Source organism: Pseudophryne corroboree, chromosome 1 (genome assembly GCF_028390025.1).
Source record: "Pseudophryne corroboree isolate aPseCor3 chromosome 1, aPseCor3.hap2, whole genome shotgun sequence".
NCBI lineage: Eukaryota > Metazoa > Chordata > Amphibia > Anura > Myobatrachidae > Pseudophryne > Pseudophryne corroboree.
In genome coordinates, this window is record NC_086444.1 from 21,478,136 (window position 1) to 21,492,898 (window position 14,763).

The window sequence follows — 14,763 nt, forward strand, 5'->3', positions numbered from 1 at the left end:
GAGGCGATTGCTGGTCGCAGTATAACACCAGTATGTGTGTTTTAGGATACCCTCCTGCTTTCTATCAGCAGGATCCTTAAGGGCGGCCATCTCAGGAGAGGGTAGAGCCCTTGTTCTTACAAGCGTGAGAGCGCTTTAACCACCCTAGGGGATGTTTCCCTCTGGCGGGAAAGGATATAATGCCAATAACAATTTAGAAATTATCAGTTGTTATCGGGGGAAATCCACGCATCATCACACACCTCATTTAATTTCTCAGATTCAGGAAAACTACAGGTAGTTTTTCCTCACCGAACATAATACCCCTTTTTGGTGGTACTCGTATTATCAGAAATGTGTAAAACATTTTTCATTGCCTCAATCATGTAACGTGTGGCCCTACTGGAAGTCACATTTGTCTCTTCACCGTCGACACTGGAGTCAGTATCCGTGTCGGCGTCTATATCTGCCATCTGAGGTAACGGGCGCCTTAGAACCCCTGACGGCCTATGAGACGTCTGGACAGGCACAAGCTGAGTAGCCAGCTGTCTCATGTCAACCACTGTCTTTTATACAGAGCTGACACTGTCACGTAATTCCTTCCAACAGTTCATCCACTCAGGTGTCGACCCCCTAGGGGGTGACATCACTATTACAGGCAATCTGCTCCGTCTCCACATCATTTTTTCCTCATACATGTCGACACAAACGTACCGACATACAGGACACACACAGGGAATGCTCTGATAGAGGACAGGACCCCACTAGCCCTTTGGGGAGACAGAGGGAGAGTTTGCCAGCACACACCAGAGCGCTATATATATACAGGGATAACCTTATATAAGTGTTTTTCCCTTTATAGCTGCTGTATTTTTAATACTGCGCTTAATTAGTGCCCCCCTCTCTTTTTTCAACATCAATGATTTTTATTAAAAATTTTTGTTATGCAAAACAGGGGTACAGAAAGAAGAAAAGGGGAGGAGGGGAAGGGGGAGCAGTAAATACATAGGAGAGACAATTTGTATACTTATACATACTTTTCAAAATCGATCAGACGTGTGTCAGAAGGAGTACAGTGGACGTAATGCAATGGGGCATACAGAATGAAGGCAAAAGGAAAAAGAAACATTGGATCCACCATAATGCAAGTTGCAACCAAGAGCCTCGAGCAATCCCAGGCTCAGGGAGGGGGGGTGTCTCCGTCTAGGGGAGGGGTGTGGGGGTGAGTGTCCGGGGAGGAAGATCGCCTTACCAGGTTGGCTCCCTCACCCTCCGTGGTAAAAAGCATCCAAGGCTTCCAACGCATTAGCGGGGACTTGGCAGAAAGGGAGCAAGGCATATACTCAGTCTCCATCAAGAATTGCTTCTGGATTTTATGTACGACTTTCATTAAGGGGGGGGGGTATAGATTGTTTCCAATTCTGAGCCAAGGCCGCACGGGCTGCAAGGCAAATGTGACCTAAAACGTATTGTAAATTAACACCAACGGAGCGCGGGTAGACATTTAGCAAAGCGATAAGGGGGGTGGGGGACAGAGTGAGTCCAAGTACTTTGTTAATTAGCCCAAACACCTCGACCCAGTACAACTTGATAGAGGGGCAGGTCCAAAAAATGTGAAAAAGATGGCCCACCTCACCGCAGAGACGCCAGCAAAACTTCGAGCATGTAGGCCAAATCGTGTGCAGCCTATCAGGTGTGAGGTATAACCTGTGCAATAACTTGACGTGCATCTCGGAATGATTTAAGCATTTGGACATATTAAAGGATGACATAAAAATGTGTTGCCATTGAGGTTCGGTAAGTGTACAGCCAATATCTACCTCCCACCTGATTTGGGCTCTAGTTTTGAGAACGGGAACTAATGCTAGTAGTGTCTTGTACCAAAAGGAGATCTCACCTGCCGAGGTGTCCCCAGAAAGACGACCCAGGGCCTGAGACATAGTTGGATGCATTGGGGAATGGGTAAGGTGTAGACTATTCCACCAATGTTGTATTTGATAGAATCTGAGCCTCTCAGATTCAGGCAAAGCAAAGCGTTCTTGTATGGTGGAGAAGGAGCTAAGCACGGGCCCGTTGAACAGGTCTCCCAGTAGGCCAATCCCCCCAGAACGCCAACCTGACAAATTAAGATTAGGGATTAGGGCGGTTACTGTGCGTAGGGAAATTCGTGGGACTGTATGGAGGGGAGATGATAAGCCGATGGTCAGTTTATCCCAGACCTGTAGGGTGGCTCGAGTTGAGGGGAGAAGACGGAGGTCCATGGGTCGCATGGATTTGGGTAGCCAAAAGAGGTCCTTCAAGGGGAACCTGGGGCAGGCCAGTCCCTCCAGACACGTCCACTCCGAGTGTGTATCACTAGTAATTGCTTTAATCTGAGCCAAGAGGCAAGCTTCTTGGTATAGAGAAAGGTTAGGCATGTCGAGGCCACCAACTCTCCTAGGTAATGACATCCTGGCGCGGGACAATTTAGGCGGTCGCAAAGCCCAGACATATTTGGTGAGGATAGTGGTAGCCTTGTCTAAATATTTCTTGGGGAAGACAAAGGGAATTGTACGAAACAGAAACATTAGTTTGGGAAGCAACGACATTTTAAAGGCGGCCAGGCGGCCCAGCCATGATATCTCATAATTGAGCCACGATTTGGTGGACAGTTGTAGCGCAGTCAGTAAAGGGGGGAGGTTAACGTCAAATACAGAAGAGGAGGATGGGGGGATGTGAATACCCAAATACTTTATCGAGGTTGTTTGCCAATTGTAAGGGTATTTGGTACGCAAAGAGGCCATGGAATGGGCGAGATTTATAGGCAGGGCGTCAGTTTTAGTTGTATTTAATTTATAGTAGGACGCTGCAGAGTACTTATCTAAAATATTGTGTAAGTGCGGGAGTGAGGAGCAGGGGTCAGTTACAAATAAAAGGACATCATCTGCAAATAAACATAGTTTATGGGGGACTGTGCCGAGGTGGAGTCCTGGAAATTGTGGGTCTGCCCGAATCTTAGCAGCCAAAGGCTCAATCGCCAGGACAAAAATGAGAGGGGAGAGGGGGCAACCCTGACGCGTGCCATTGTAAATTGGGAAGGGGGAAGAGAGGAAACCATTACTAAAGACCCGGGCCGAGGGCGAGCTATACAGGGCTAGTATGGATGACAGGATACGGTCGCGGAAGCCAAATTTCAATAATACTTCCCGTATGTAGGTCCAGTTTATGCGGTCGAAAGCTTTCTCCGCATCTAAGGACAACAGGAGGAGGCCCTGTTCACGAGTTATGGAGTCTACGAGGTTGAATACTCTACGGGTATTATCAGACGCTTGCCGACCAGGGATAAATCCGACCTGGTCGGGGTGTATCAAGGAGGGGAGGAGGGTGTTCAGTCGGTAGGCTATTAATTTAGCATAGATTTTAATGTCTCCATTTAACAGCGCAATGGGGCGGTAGTTCTGGCAAGAAGTCAAGTCCTTACCTGGTTTAGGAATCGTGACAATGCGAGCCTCCAGCATCTCCGTTGGGAGCGTGCCCTGAGAAGTGATTTCATTATAAACTGTTACCAGGGATGGAGCCAGGAGGTCCTGGAGTGAAACATAAAAATCATTTAGAAAGCCATCAGGGCCCGGCGCTTTACCTTTTGGGAGGGATTTAATCGCCCTTAACGTGTCTGCTGTGGACCAGGGGGCATTCAGCACTTCTAATTGGTCGTCGGTAATGAAAGGAAGTTTCAAATCAGCGAGGAAGGTATTGATAGAGGGGAGAGTGGGCTGCGGGGTAGAAGGGTCAGTCACAAGGTTATAAAGTTGGGAATAGAAGTCAGCAAACTGATTGGATATCTCCAAAGGGTTAGATATTTTGGTGCCTGTTGGGGACATAATGAGCTTAATTCTATTCCTCGCTTGTTGCGCTCTAAGCTTACGAGCAAGCAGTTTTCCCGGTCTGTTCCCTGCCAGGTAAAATTTCTGCCGCATCCTGTTTAATGAGGCCTGGGTACGTACCATAAGCAATGTCTGAAGCTGGGACCTAATATCAGCTAACTCTTTCTGGAGAGATCTCGAAGGTCGAGCTTGGTTTTTCTCCTCCAGTTCCTTCAATTTACGCTCCAAATCATTCAAGCGTTGTTGATGTAGTTTCTTAAGGTGGGCTCCTGCCTGTATCGCCGCGCCTCTAGCTACAGCCTTCAGTGCGCACCAGAAATTCAGAGTGGACGTGTCCGAAGGAGAATTAAATTCCAAGTAGGACATGATGCTGTCTACTATAATTTTTTTAGATACGGGGTTGGTCAGTAAGTGAGGTGGGAGTCTCCAAGGTCGGGGCGGGGCATGCTGACTATTAAGATCCCATTTAAGAACCAGCGGGGCATGGTCTGACCAGGTTATTGGAAGGATATCAGCGGTTTTGGTGAATTGGAGGGTCCATTTATCGGAAAATAGGAAGTCGATGCGGGAATAGGAGTTGTGAACGGGAGAATAGTATGTGTACTCACGGCCCGTTGGGTTTTGCACTCGCCAAATATCGTAGAGGTCGAATTCAGCCATGAGATTACGGAAGGCTAAGCATGGGGCGTTAGAGGAGGCTAATGGAGAAGGGGCAGGCCTGGGAGACCTGTCCAATCTAGGGTCAAGGACCAGATTGAAGTCCCCCATGAGAAGGAGCGAGCCTGTACGGTTCTTCTGGATAACCAAACATAGTTTACGTATAAAGGCCACTTGGTTTGAGTTAGGGGCATAAACTGAAACCAAGGTTACAGGTTTGTCATTTAAAAGGCCACTCAAGATGAGATAACGGCCATTTTTATCGGCCACTTGGGAGTGTAAAGTGAAGGAAACAGAGTTTTTAAACAATATAGCTACACCGTTCCTCTTAAAGGGGCCGTTTGCAAAATAACTGATAGGAAACCTGTGGTCTTTAAACGTATGGGGCGCTAAGGACGAAAAGTGCGTCTCCTGCAGCGCAATAACATCTGTCTTGTGCCTAGCAAAATAGTCCAATGCTAACCTTCGCTTATTAGGGGAGTTTAACCCCTTAACGTTCATGTATAAAACCTGGATCATCGAGGCGATCTAAGGCACGCCATGTGTGGTGAGATATTTCGGTATACATATAAGAAATTATTTTGTCTCATACCATTAGTTAGAGTGTCGTGAGAGGGGGGGGGGAGGGGAGGAGGAAGTAACAGGGGAAAAAAGGGTAAGAACAAACCAAAACGACCCAGTACATCGGGTCGGAGTAACTACTGCAAGGAAAGCAAAAAAATGCAGTAGTACATTAACGAGGGGGAACATGTGGCCTAACGCCACCACCACCTATGAACCTAGATGAGGGAAAAAAAAGAAAAAGAGACATGTACAGATACACATATGCCTACCAACCATGTAAAGACAACAGAGAACATATACGCATGCTCTAATGAGCTAAACCATGGGTATGGAGCCGGGGCTCCAGTATTACAACTATTAACAGGGTGACTCACGTGTCCGCGTCTAGGCGAAAGGCTAAAACCTATCTGTTAGGACAGAACAGCATAACGTCCACATTCAAAGTCCAAGTTTACAGTGACGACTTTAGGCGACGATCCACTCCGATTGAAGGGTAGACTGTTTCTTGGATCCAGGCGGCTGCGTGACAGAAATATCCCACTCCGATAGCAGCTTAACTCCAGCATCCAATGAGGTAATCGTGTAGGATTTATTGTCATAGAAGATGATGAGCTTCACCGGAAAACCCCATCTATAATTGATCTCTTGGTCACGGAGCGCCAGGGTAACAGGAAGAAACGAACGCCTTTTAGCCAAAGTCAAAGCCGAGAAATCCGGAAAGAGCTGTAATCCACCAAGCGCATCAGCATTCGAGTCCCTTGCCGCCTTTAGGATGCGTTCTTTCGTCGTGAAAAAGTGCACTCTCATGAGCGTATCCCGCGGAAGCGAGGGGGGAACCGAGCGTGGTTTAGGTAGCCTGTGGACCCTGTCTATAAGCAGCTCCCTGGGGTCAGCCCTGGGTAAGAGCTTCCTAAATAACGCGGTGACATAATCTTCCAGCTCTGAGTTTTGCACGGAGTCAGGAATGCCTCGGATCTTGATATTATTGCGCCGAGATCTGTCCTCGATATCCGCCATCTTGAGTTTGAATGCCTCCAGGTCATTCTGCTGTTGATCATGAGCCGCTATGAGGTCATTGTGGGACGAGACCAATTCTTCGACTTTCCGTTCCAGATGGTCTGTGCGTTCCCCTATAGCATGCAGTTCTGTCTTGACTTCTCGGACTGCCGCTGTGAGATCTTGAGTCAGCTCTGTTTTAAACGCTGATAGAGCCTGATACAGAGTTTTGACCGTGAGCGGGGCATCAGAGTCCGGGTCGAACCCTGGAACTGAAGCAGCTCTGCAGGGAGGGTCTGTCGCAGCGGTGGCTATTGGAGACTTACGTGCAGTAGGGGGGGCAGAGGCTGCTTTCTGGGACGGCAAAGATACTCTAGGAGGGAGGACCGCTTTAACCTTTTTCGGCGCCATTCTGAAGCGATGGATCCCGGAGAATATGTGGTGGAGGTTAGGTAAGCAGAGAGTTCAAAGGTGGTGGTGTGTAATCGTTCTGGACTACATCAGAAGAACGGCCTCAACATAGGACTGGCAACCGGTCATATCCCTCCAGCAGTGCCAAAGGGCAGGTCTCCAGCGAGCAAGAGAGAGGGGGGAGTCAGGTACCCAGACAGCTACTGGTAGCACAGCGTCATATATGTCGGGGAGGCAGTGCCCTCCTGAGCAGACACTCACCCCTCCCGGGATGCTCCCACTGTATTGTGCAGGGTCGAGGAGTGTGAGGAGGGAGCACAGAGAGGGAGCCAGGTCCTCCACAGCTGCAGGGGGAGATAAGTGGCTCCAACAGGCCTCCACACTAACAGGGCTCAGTAAGTGGGAGTATGCAGCTAATCTAGGCCCCGGATCCCGGTACTGGTGTAGGCCTCAACTCCCTGGGGCCTCAAAAGCAGCAGCAGACCCCTTGTTATCCCTACTGAGGGAGCGTTTATATCGTAGGAGGTCTCATGGGAGGCAGGGCTGGCTCGTGGGGGCAGCAGTGTGCAGGCGACCGGGGGGCCGGGTGTACCAAGATGGCCACCGCCGGAGTGGATGCAGTCACTAGGAGGCCGGAGCCGCGGATTCGGAGGGCAGGGAGCGGGAGCCTGATCCTCGCCGCTGTCCCCGATGGTTTGGGGCAGGAGAGGGGACTTGGGTGAGCCGGCTTGTCGGTATGGGGGAGCCGTCGGAGGTCCCGGCACGGCCGCGATCCGGTCCCGGAGCCCGCGCCCGGGAAGGCCCCAAACTCGAGGTCCCGGCTTTGTGACGAAGCGGAGGCCTCAACTGCTAAGTAGTGCCAGGGGGCACTTCTCCAGGCTCCTCAGCTGTTGGGCACGGTGGATGCTCGCCAGGTGGGAAAGTCAGGGGTGGAATGAGTGTTTTGAGTGCCGAGCCGGCAGGAGCTCATACAGGCACGTCTACCCCAGATGCAGGTCAGGCCACACACCCCCCCCCTCTCTTTTTTAACCCTTTCTGTAGTGTAGTGACTGCAGGGGAGAGCCAGGGAGCTTCCCTCCAACGGAGCTGTGAGGGAAAATGGCGCCAGTGTGCTGAGGAGATAGGCTCCGCCCCCTTCTCGGCGGCCTTATCTCCCGTTTTTCTGTGAATTCTGGCAGGGGTTAAATTCATCCATATAGCCCAGGAGCTATATGTGATGCATTTTTTGACATCTAAGGTGTTTTTATTGCGTCTCAGGGCGCCCCCACCCAGCGCCCTGCACCCTCAGTGAACGGAGTGTGAAGTGTGCTGAGAGCAATGGCGCACAGCTGCAGTGCTGTGCGCTACCTTATTGAAGACAGGACGTCTTCTGCCGCCGATTTTCCGGACCTCTTCTGTCTTCTGGCTCTGTAAGGGGGCCGGCGGCGCGGCTCTGGGACCCATCCATGGCTGGGCCTGTGATCGTCCCTCTGGAGCTAATGTCCAGTAGCCTAAGAAGCCCAATCCACTCTGCACGCAGGTGAGTTCGCTTCTTCTCCCCTTAGTCCCTCGATGCAGTGAGCCTGTTGCCAGCAGGTCTCACTGAAAATAAAAAACCTAAAACTAAACTTTTCACTAAGCAGCTCAGGAGAGCCACCTAGTCTGCACCCTTCTCGTTCGGGCACAAAAATCTAACTGGGGCTTGGAGGAGGGTCATGGGGGGAGGAGCCAGTGCACACCAGGTAGTTCTAAAGCTTTACTTTTGTGCCCAGTCTCCTGCGGAGCTGCTATACCCCATGGTCCTTACGGAGTCCCCAGCATCCACTAGGACGTCAGAGAAATTCTTATTTTCTCTGACGTCCTAGTGGATGCTGGGAACTCCGTAAGGACCATGGGGATTATACCAAAGCTCCCAAACGGGCGGGAGAGTGCGGATGACTCTGCAACACCGAATGAGAGAACTCCAGGTCCTCCTCAGCCAGGGTATCAAATTTATAGAATTTTGCAAACGTGTTTGCCCCTGACCAAGTAGCAGCTCGGCAAAGTTGTAAAGCCGAGACCCCTCGGGCAGCCGCCCAAGATGAGCCCACCTTCCTTGTGGAATGGGCATTGACAGATTTTGGCTGTGGCAGGCCTGCCACAGAATGTGCAAGCTGAATTGTACTACAAATCCAACGAGCAATAGTCTGCGTAGAAGCAGGAGCACCCAGCTTGTTGGGTGCATATAGGATAAACAGCGAGTCAGATTTTCTGACTCCAGCCGTTCTGGAAACATATATTTTCAGGGCCCTGACCACGTCTAACAACTTGGAGTCCTCCAAGTCCCTAGTAGCCGCAGGCACCACAATAGGTTGGTTCAGGTGAAACGCTGACACCACCTTAGGGAGAAACTGGGGACGAGTCCTCAATTCTGCCCTATCCATATGGAAAATCAGATAAGGGCTTTTACATGATAAAGCCGCCAATTCTGATACTCGCCTGGCCGAAGCCAAGGCCAATAACATGACCACTTTCCAAGTGAGATATTACAGATCCACGGTCTTTAGTGGCTCAAACCAATGTGATTTTAAGAAAACTCAACACCACGTTGAGATCCCAAGGTGCCACAGGAGGCACAAACGGGGGCTGAATATACAGCACTCCTTTTATAAATGTCTGAACTTCAGGTACTGAAGCTAGTTCTTTTTGAAAGAAAATCGACAGAGCCGAGATCTGTACCTTAATGGAACCTAATTTAAGGCCCATAGTCACTCCTGCTTGCAGGAAATGCAGAAATCGACCTAGTTGAAATTCCTCTGTTGGGGCCCTTTCGGCCTCACACCATGCAACATATTTCCGCCATATGCGGTGATAATGATTTGCTGTAACCTCTTTCCTGGCTTTAGTAAGCGTAGGAATGACTTCGTCCGGAATGCCCTTTTCCTTCAGGATCCGGCGTTCAACCGCCATGCCGTCAAACGCAGCCGTGGTAAGTCTTGGAACAGACAGGGCCCCTGCTGCCGCAGGTCCTGTCTGAGTGGCAGAGGCCATGGGTCCTCTGATATAAATTCTTGAAGTTCTGGGTACCAAGCTCTTCTTGGCCAGTCCGGAACCACAAGTATCGTTCTTACTCCTCGCCTTCTTATTATTCTCAGTACCTTTGGTATGAGAGGCAGAGGGGAGAACACATAAACCGACTGGTACACCCACGGTGTTACCAGAGCGTCCACAGCTATCGCCTGAGGGTCCCTTGACCTGGCGCAATATCTTTTATAGCTTTTTGTTGAGGCGGGACGCCATCATGTCCACCTGTGGACTTTCCCAATGGTGTACAATCCTTTGGAAGACTTCTGGAGGAAGTCCCCACTCTCCCGGGTGGAGGTCGTGTCTGTTGAGAAGATCTGCTTCCCAGTTGTCCACTCCGGGAATGAACACTGCTGACAGTGCTAACACATGATTTTCCGCCTATCGAAGAATCCTTGTGGCTTCTGCCATCGCCATCCTGCTTCTTGTGCCGCCCTGTTGGTTTACATGGGCGACTGCCGTGATGTTGTCTGATTGGATCAGTACCGGCTGGTTTTGAAGCAGAGGCCTTGCCGGACTCAGGGCATTGTAAATGGCCCTCAGGTCCAGAATATGTGTAGGGAAATCACCTGACTTGACCAAAGTCCCTGGAAGTTTCTTCTCTGTGTGACTGCCCCCCAGCCTCAAAGGCTGGCATCCATGGTCACTAGGACCTAGTCCTGTATGCCGAACCTGCGGCCCTCTCGAAGATGGGCACTCTGCAGCCACCACAGTAGAGATACCCTGATCCTTGGAGACAGGGTTATCAGCCTATGCATCGGAAGATGCGATCCGGACCACTTGTCCAACAGGTCCCTCTGAAAAGTTCTTGTATGGAACCTGCCTAATGGGATTACTTCGTAGGAAGCTACCATATTTCCCAGGACTCGCGTGCAATGATGCACCGCTACCTGTTTTGGCTTCAGGAGGTCTCTGACTAGAGATGACAACTCCTTGGCTTTCCCCTCCGGGACAAAAACTCTATTTCTGGTTTATGTCCAGAACCATCCCCAGGAACAGTAGACGTGTCATAGGAACCAGCTGTGACTTTGGACTGTTTAGAATCCAACCGTGCTGTTGTAGCACTTTCCAAAATAGTGCTACCCCGACTACCAACTGCTCCTTGGATCTCGCCCTTATAAGGAGATTGTCCAAGTACGGGATAATTAAAACTCCCTTTTTTCGAAGGAGTATCATCATTTCGGCCATTACCTTGATAAAACACCCTCGGTGCCATGTACAGTCCAAACGGCAGTGTCTGGACTTGGTAATCCTGTACCACAAATCTGAGGTACTCCTGGCAAGGATGGTAAATGAGGACATGCAGGTAAGCATCCTTGATGTCCCGGGATACCATGTAATCCCCCTCGTCCAGGCTTGCAATAACTGCCCTGAGCGATTCCATCTTGAACTTGAATTTTTTTATGTATGTGTTCAAGGATTTTAAATATAAAATGGGTCACCCCGAACCATGCGGTTTCGGTACCCCAAACCGTGTGGAATAGTAACCCCGTCCTTGTTGAAGTAGGGGCACCTTGAGTATTACCTGCTGGGAATACCGCTTATTAATTGCCTCTAGCACAGCCTCCCTGCCTGAGGGAGTTGTCAGCAAAGCATATTTTAGGAAACGGCTGGGGGGAGACATCTCGAATTCCAGCTTGTACCCCTGAAATACTACTTGAAAGAAACAGGGATCCACCTGTGAGCGAGCCCACTAATTGCTGAAATTTTTGAGACGGCCCCCCACCGTACCTGGCTACACCTGTGGAGCACCCGCGTCATGCTGTGGACTCACAGGAAGCGGGGGAAGAATCTTGATTCTGGGAACAGGCTTACTGGTGCAGCTTTTTCCCTCTTCCCTTGTCTCTGTACAGAAAGGAAGCGCCATTTGACCCGCTTGCTTTTCTGAAGCCGAAAGGACTGTACCTGATAATACAGTGCTTCCTTAGTCTGTGAGGAAACCTGAGGTAACAATGGCCCTCATTCCGAGTTGATCGCTCGCAAGGCAAATGTAGCAGAGTTACACACGCTAAGCCTACGCCTACTGGGAGTGTATCTTAGCTTCTTAAAAGTGCGACCGATGTATTCGCAATATTGCGATCACAAACCTCGTAGCAGTTTTAGAGTAGCTTCAGACTTACTCTGCCTGTGCGATCAGTTCAGTGCTTGTCGTTCCTGGTTGACGTCACAAACACACCCAGCGTTCGCCCAGGCACTCCCACCGTTTCTCCGGCCACTCCTGCGTTTTTTCCGGAAACGGTAGCGTTTTCAGTCACATGCCCCTAAAACGCCGTGTTTCCGCCCAGTAACACCCATTTCCTGTCAATCACAATGCGATCGCCGGAGCGATGAAAAAGCCGTGAGTAAAATTACTTTCTTCATAGTAAAGTTACTTGGCGCAGTCGCAGTGCGAACATTGCGCATGCGCACTAAGCGGAATTTCACTGCGATGCGATGAAAAACACCGAGCGAACAACTCGGAATGAGGGCCAATATTTCTTCCCAGCAGTTGCTGTGGATACGAGGTCCCAGAGACCATCCCCAAATAATTCCTCACCCTTATAAGGCAGAATCTCTATGCGCCTTTTAAGTCAGCATCACCTGTCCAGTGACAGGTCTCTAATACCCTCCTGACAGAATGGACATTACATTCATTTTGGATGCCAGCCGGCAAAATATCCCTCTGTGCATCCCTCATATATAAGACGACGTCTTTAATATGTTCTCATATTAGCAAACTAGTATGCTTGACAGGGTCACCGACCACGCTGCAGCAGCACGATCTGCAGGTTTCAGTCTAGTACCTGAGTGTGTAAATACAGACTTCAGGATAGCCTCCTGCTTTTTATCAACAGGTACCTTCAAAGTGGCCGTTCCTAAACGGCAGTGCCACCTTTTTTGACAACCGTGTGAGCGCCTTATCCACCCTAGGGGACATCTCCCAGCGTAACTTATCCTCCTGGCGGGAAAGGGTACGCCATCAGTAACTTTTTAGAAATTACCAGTTTCTTAATGGGGGAACCCACGCTTTTCACACACTTCATTTATTCATCTGATGGGGGAACAAAACACTGCCTGGCTGGTTTTGAAGCAGAGGCCTTGCCGGACATCACATATATCGGCCTCTGCTCAGTCACCATATAAGCCTCCTCATTCAACATGTCGACACAGCCGTACCGACACACCGCAGACACACAGGGAATGCTCTAAACGAGGACAGGACCCACAAAAGCCCTTTGGGGGGACAGAGTGAGAGTATGCCAGCACACACCAGAGCGCTATATAATGCAGGGACTAACTGAGTTATGTCCCCTATAGCTGCTGTTTTTATATAATGTATACTGCGCCTAAATTTAATGCCCCCCCTCTCTTTTTTAACCCTTTTCTGTAGTGTAGACTGCAGGGGAGAGCTAGGGAGCTTCCTTCCAGCGGAGCTGTGAGGGAAAAATGGCGCCAGTGTGCTAAAGGAGATAGCTCTGCCCCTTTTCCGCGGCCTATTCTCCCGCTTTTCTATGGAATCTGGCAGGGGTATTTACCTCATATATAGCCCCTGGGGCTATATATTGTGGTATTTTTGCCAGCCAAGGTGTTTTTATTGCTGCTCAGGGCGCCCCCCCCCAGCGCCCTGCACCCTCAGTAACCGGAGTGTGAAGTGTGTGAGAGGAGCAATGGCGCACAGCTGCAGTGCTGTGCACTACCTTGGTGAAGACTGATGTCTTCTGCCGCCGATTTTCCGGACCTCTTCTTGCTTCTGGCTCTGTAAGGGGGGCGGCGGCGCGGCTCCGGGACCGAACATCAAGGCTGGGCCTGCGGTCGATCCCTCTGGAGCTAATGGTGTCCAGTAGCCTAAGAAGCCCAATCCGGCTGCAAGCAGGCGAGTTCGCTTCTTCTCCCCTTAGTCCCTCGCTGCAGTGAGCCTGTTGCCAGCAGGTCTCACTGAAAATAAAAAAATCTAAGACTATGGGGTAAATTTACTAACATTCGTAATTTTCGGAAAAAGTTCAAAGTTCAATCACGAATGACATCGAAAGTGTAAAACTGCAACTTTTTGAATTTATTACGACTAATTTACTAAGCTGTCGTATTCGGGTTTTTCTTTTCTTCCGATGTCGATGTCATTCGTGTTTTATTTTTTATTTTTACGGCAGTGATTAGCAAAACACTGCCGTCTTTTTTTACAATGAATCTCGGCCGGATCTGTGTGATCCGTGCTGGGGTTCATTTTTTTTTTTTTTTAAATTAAACAATGTAAAATCATTAAAAAAAAATACGTGGGGTCCCCCCTCCTATGCATAACCAGCCTCGGGCTCTTTGAGCCGATCCTGGTTGCAGAAATATGGGGAAAAAAATGACAGGGGTTCCCCCATATTTAAGCAACCAGCATCGGGCTCTGCGCCTGGTCCTGGTTCCAAAAATACGGGGGACAAAAAGAGTAGGGGTCCCCCGTATTTTTAAAACCAGCACCGGGCTCCACTAGCTGGACAGATAATGCCACAGCCGGGGGTCACTTTTATATAGTGCCCTGCGGCCGTGGCATCAAAAATCCAACTAGTCACCCCTGGCCGGGGTACCCTGGGGGAGTGGGGACCCCTTCAATCAAGGGGTCCCCCCCCCCCAGCCACCCAAGGGCCAGGGGTGAAGCCCGAGGCTGTCCCCCCCATCCAATGGGCTGCGGATGGGGGGGCTGATAGCCTTTGATGTAAATGAAAAGATATTTTTAGTAGCAGTACTACAAGTCCCAGCAAGCCTCCCCCGCATGCTGGTACTTGGAGAACCACAAGTACCAGCATGCGGCGGAAAAACGGGCCCGCTGGTACCTGTAGTACTACTACTAAAAAAATACCCAAAAAAACACAAGACACACACACCTTGAAAGTATAATTTTATTACATACATACACACAAACATACATACATACTTACCTATGTTCCCACGCAGGTCGGTCCACTTGTCCAGTAGAATCCAAGGGTACCTGTTGAATAAATTATACTCACGAGATCCAGGGGCCCAGGGTCCTCGTCGCATCCATTTATAATCCAGGTACTTGAATAAAATAAGATTTTACTTACCGATAAATCTATTTCTCGTAGTCCGTAGTGGATGCTGGGGACTCCGTCAGGACCATGGGGAATAGCGGCTCCGCAGGAGACAGGGCACAAAAGCAAGCTTTTAGGATCACATGGTGTGTACTGGCTCCTCCCCCTATGACCCTCCTCCAAGCCTCAGTTAGGTACTGTGCCCGGACGAGCGTACACAATAAGGAAGGATCTTG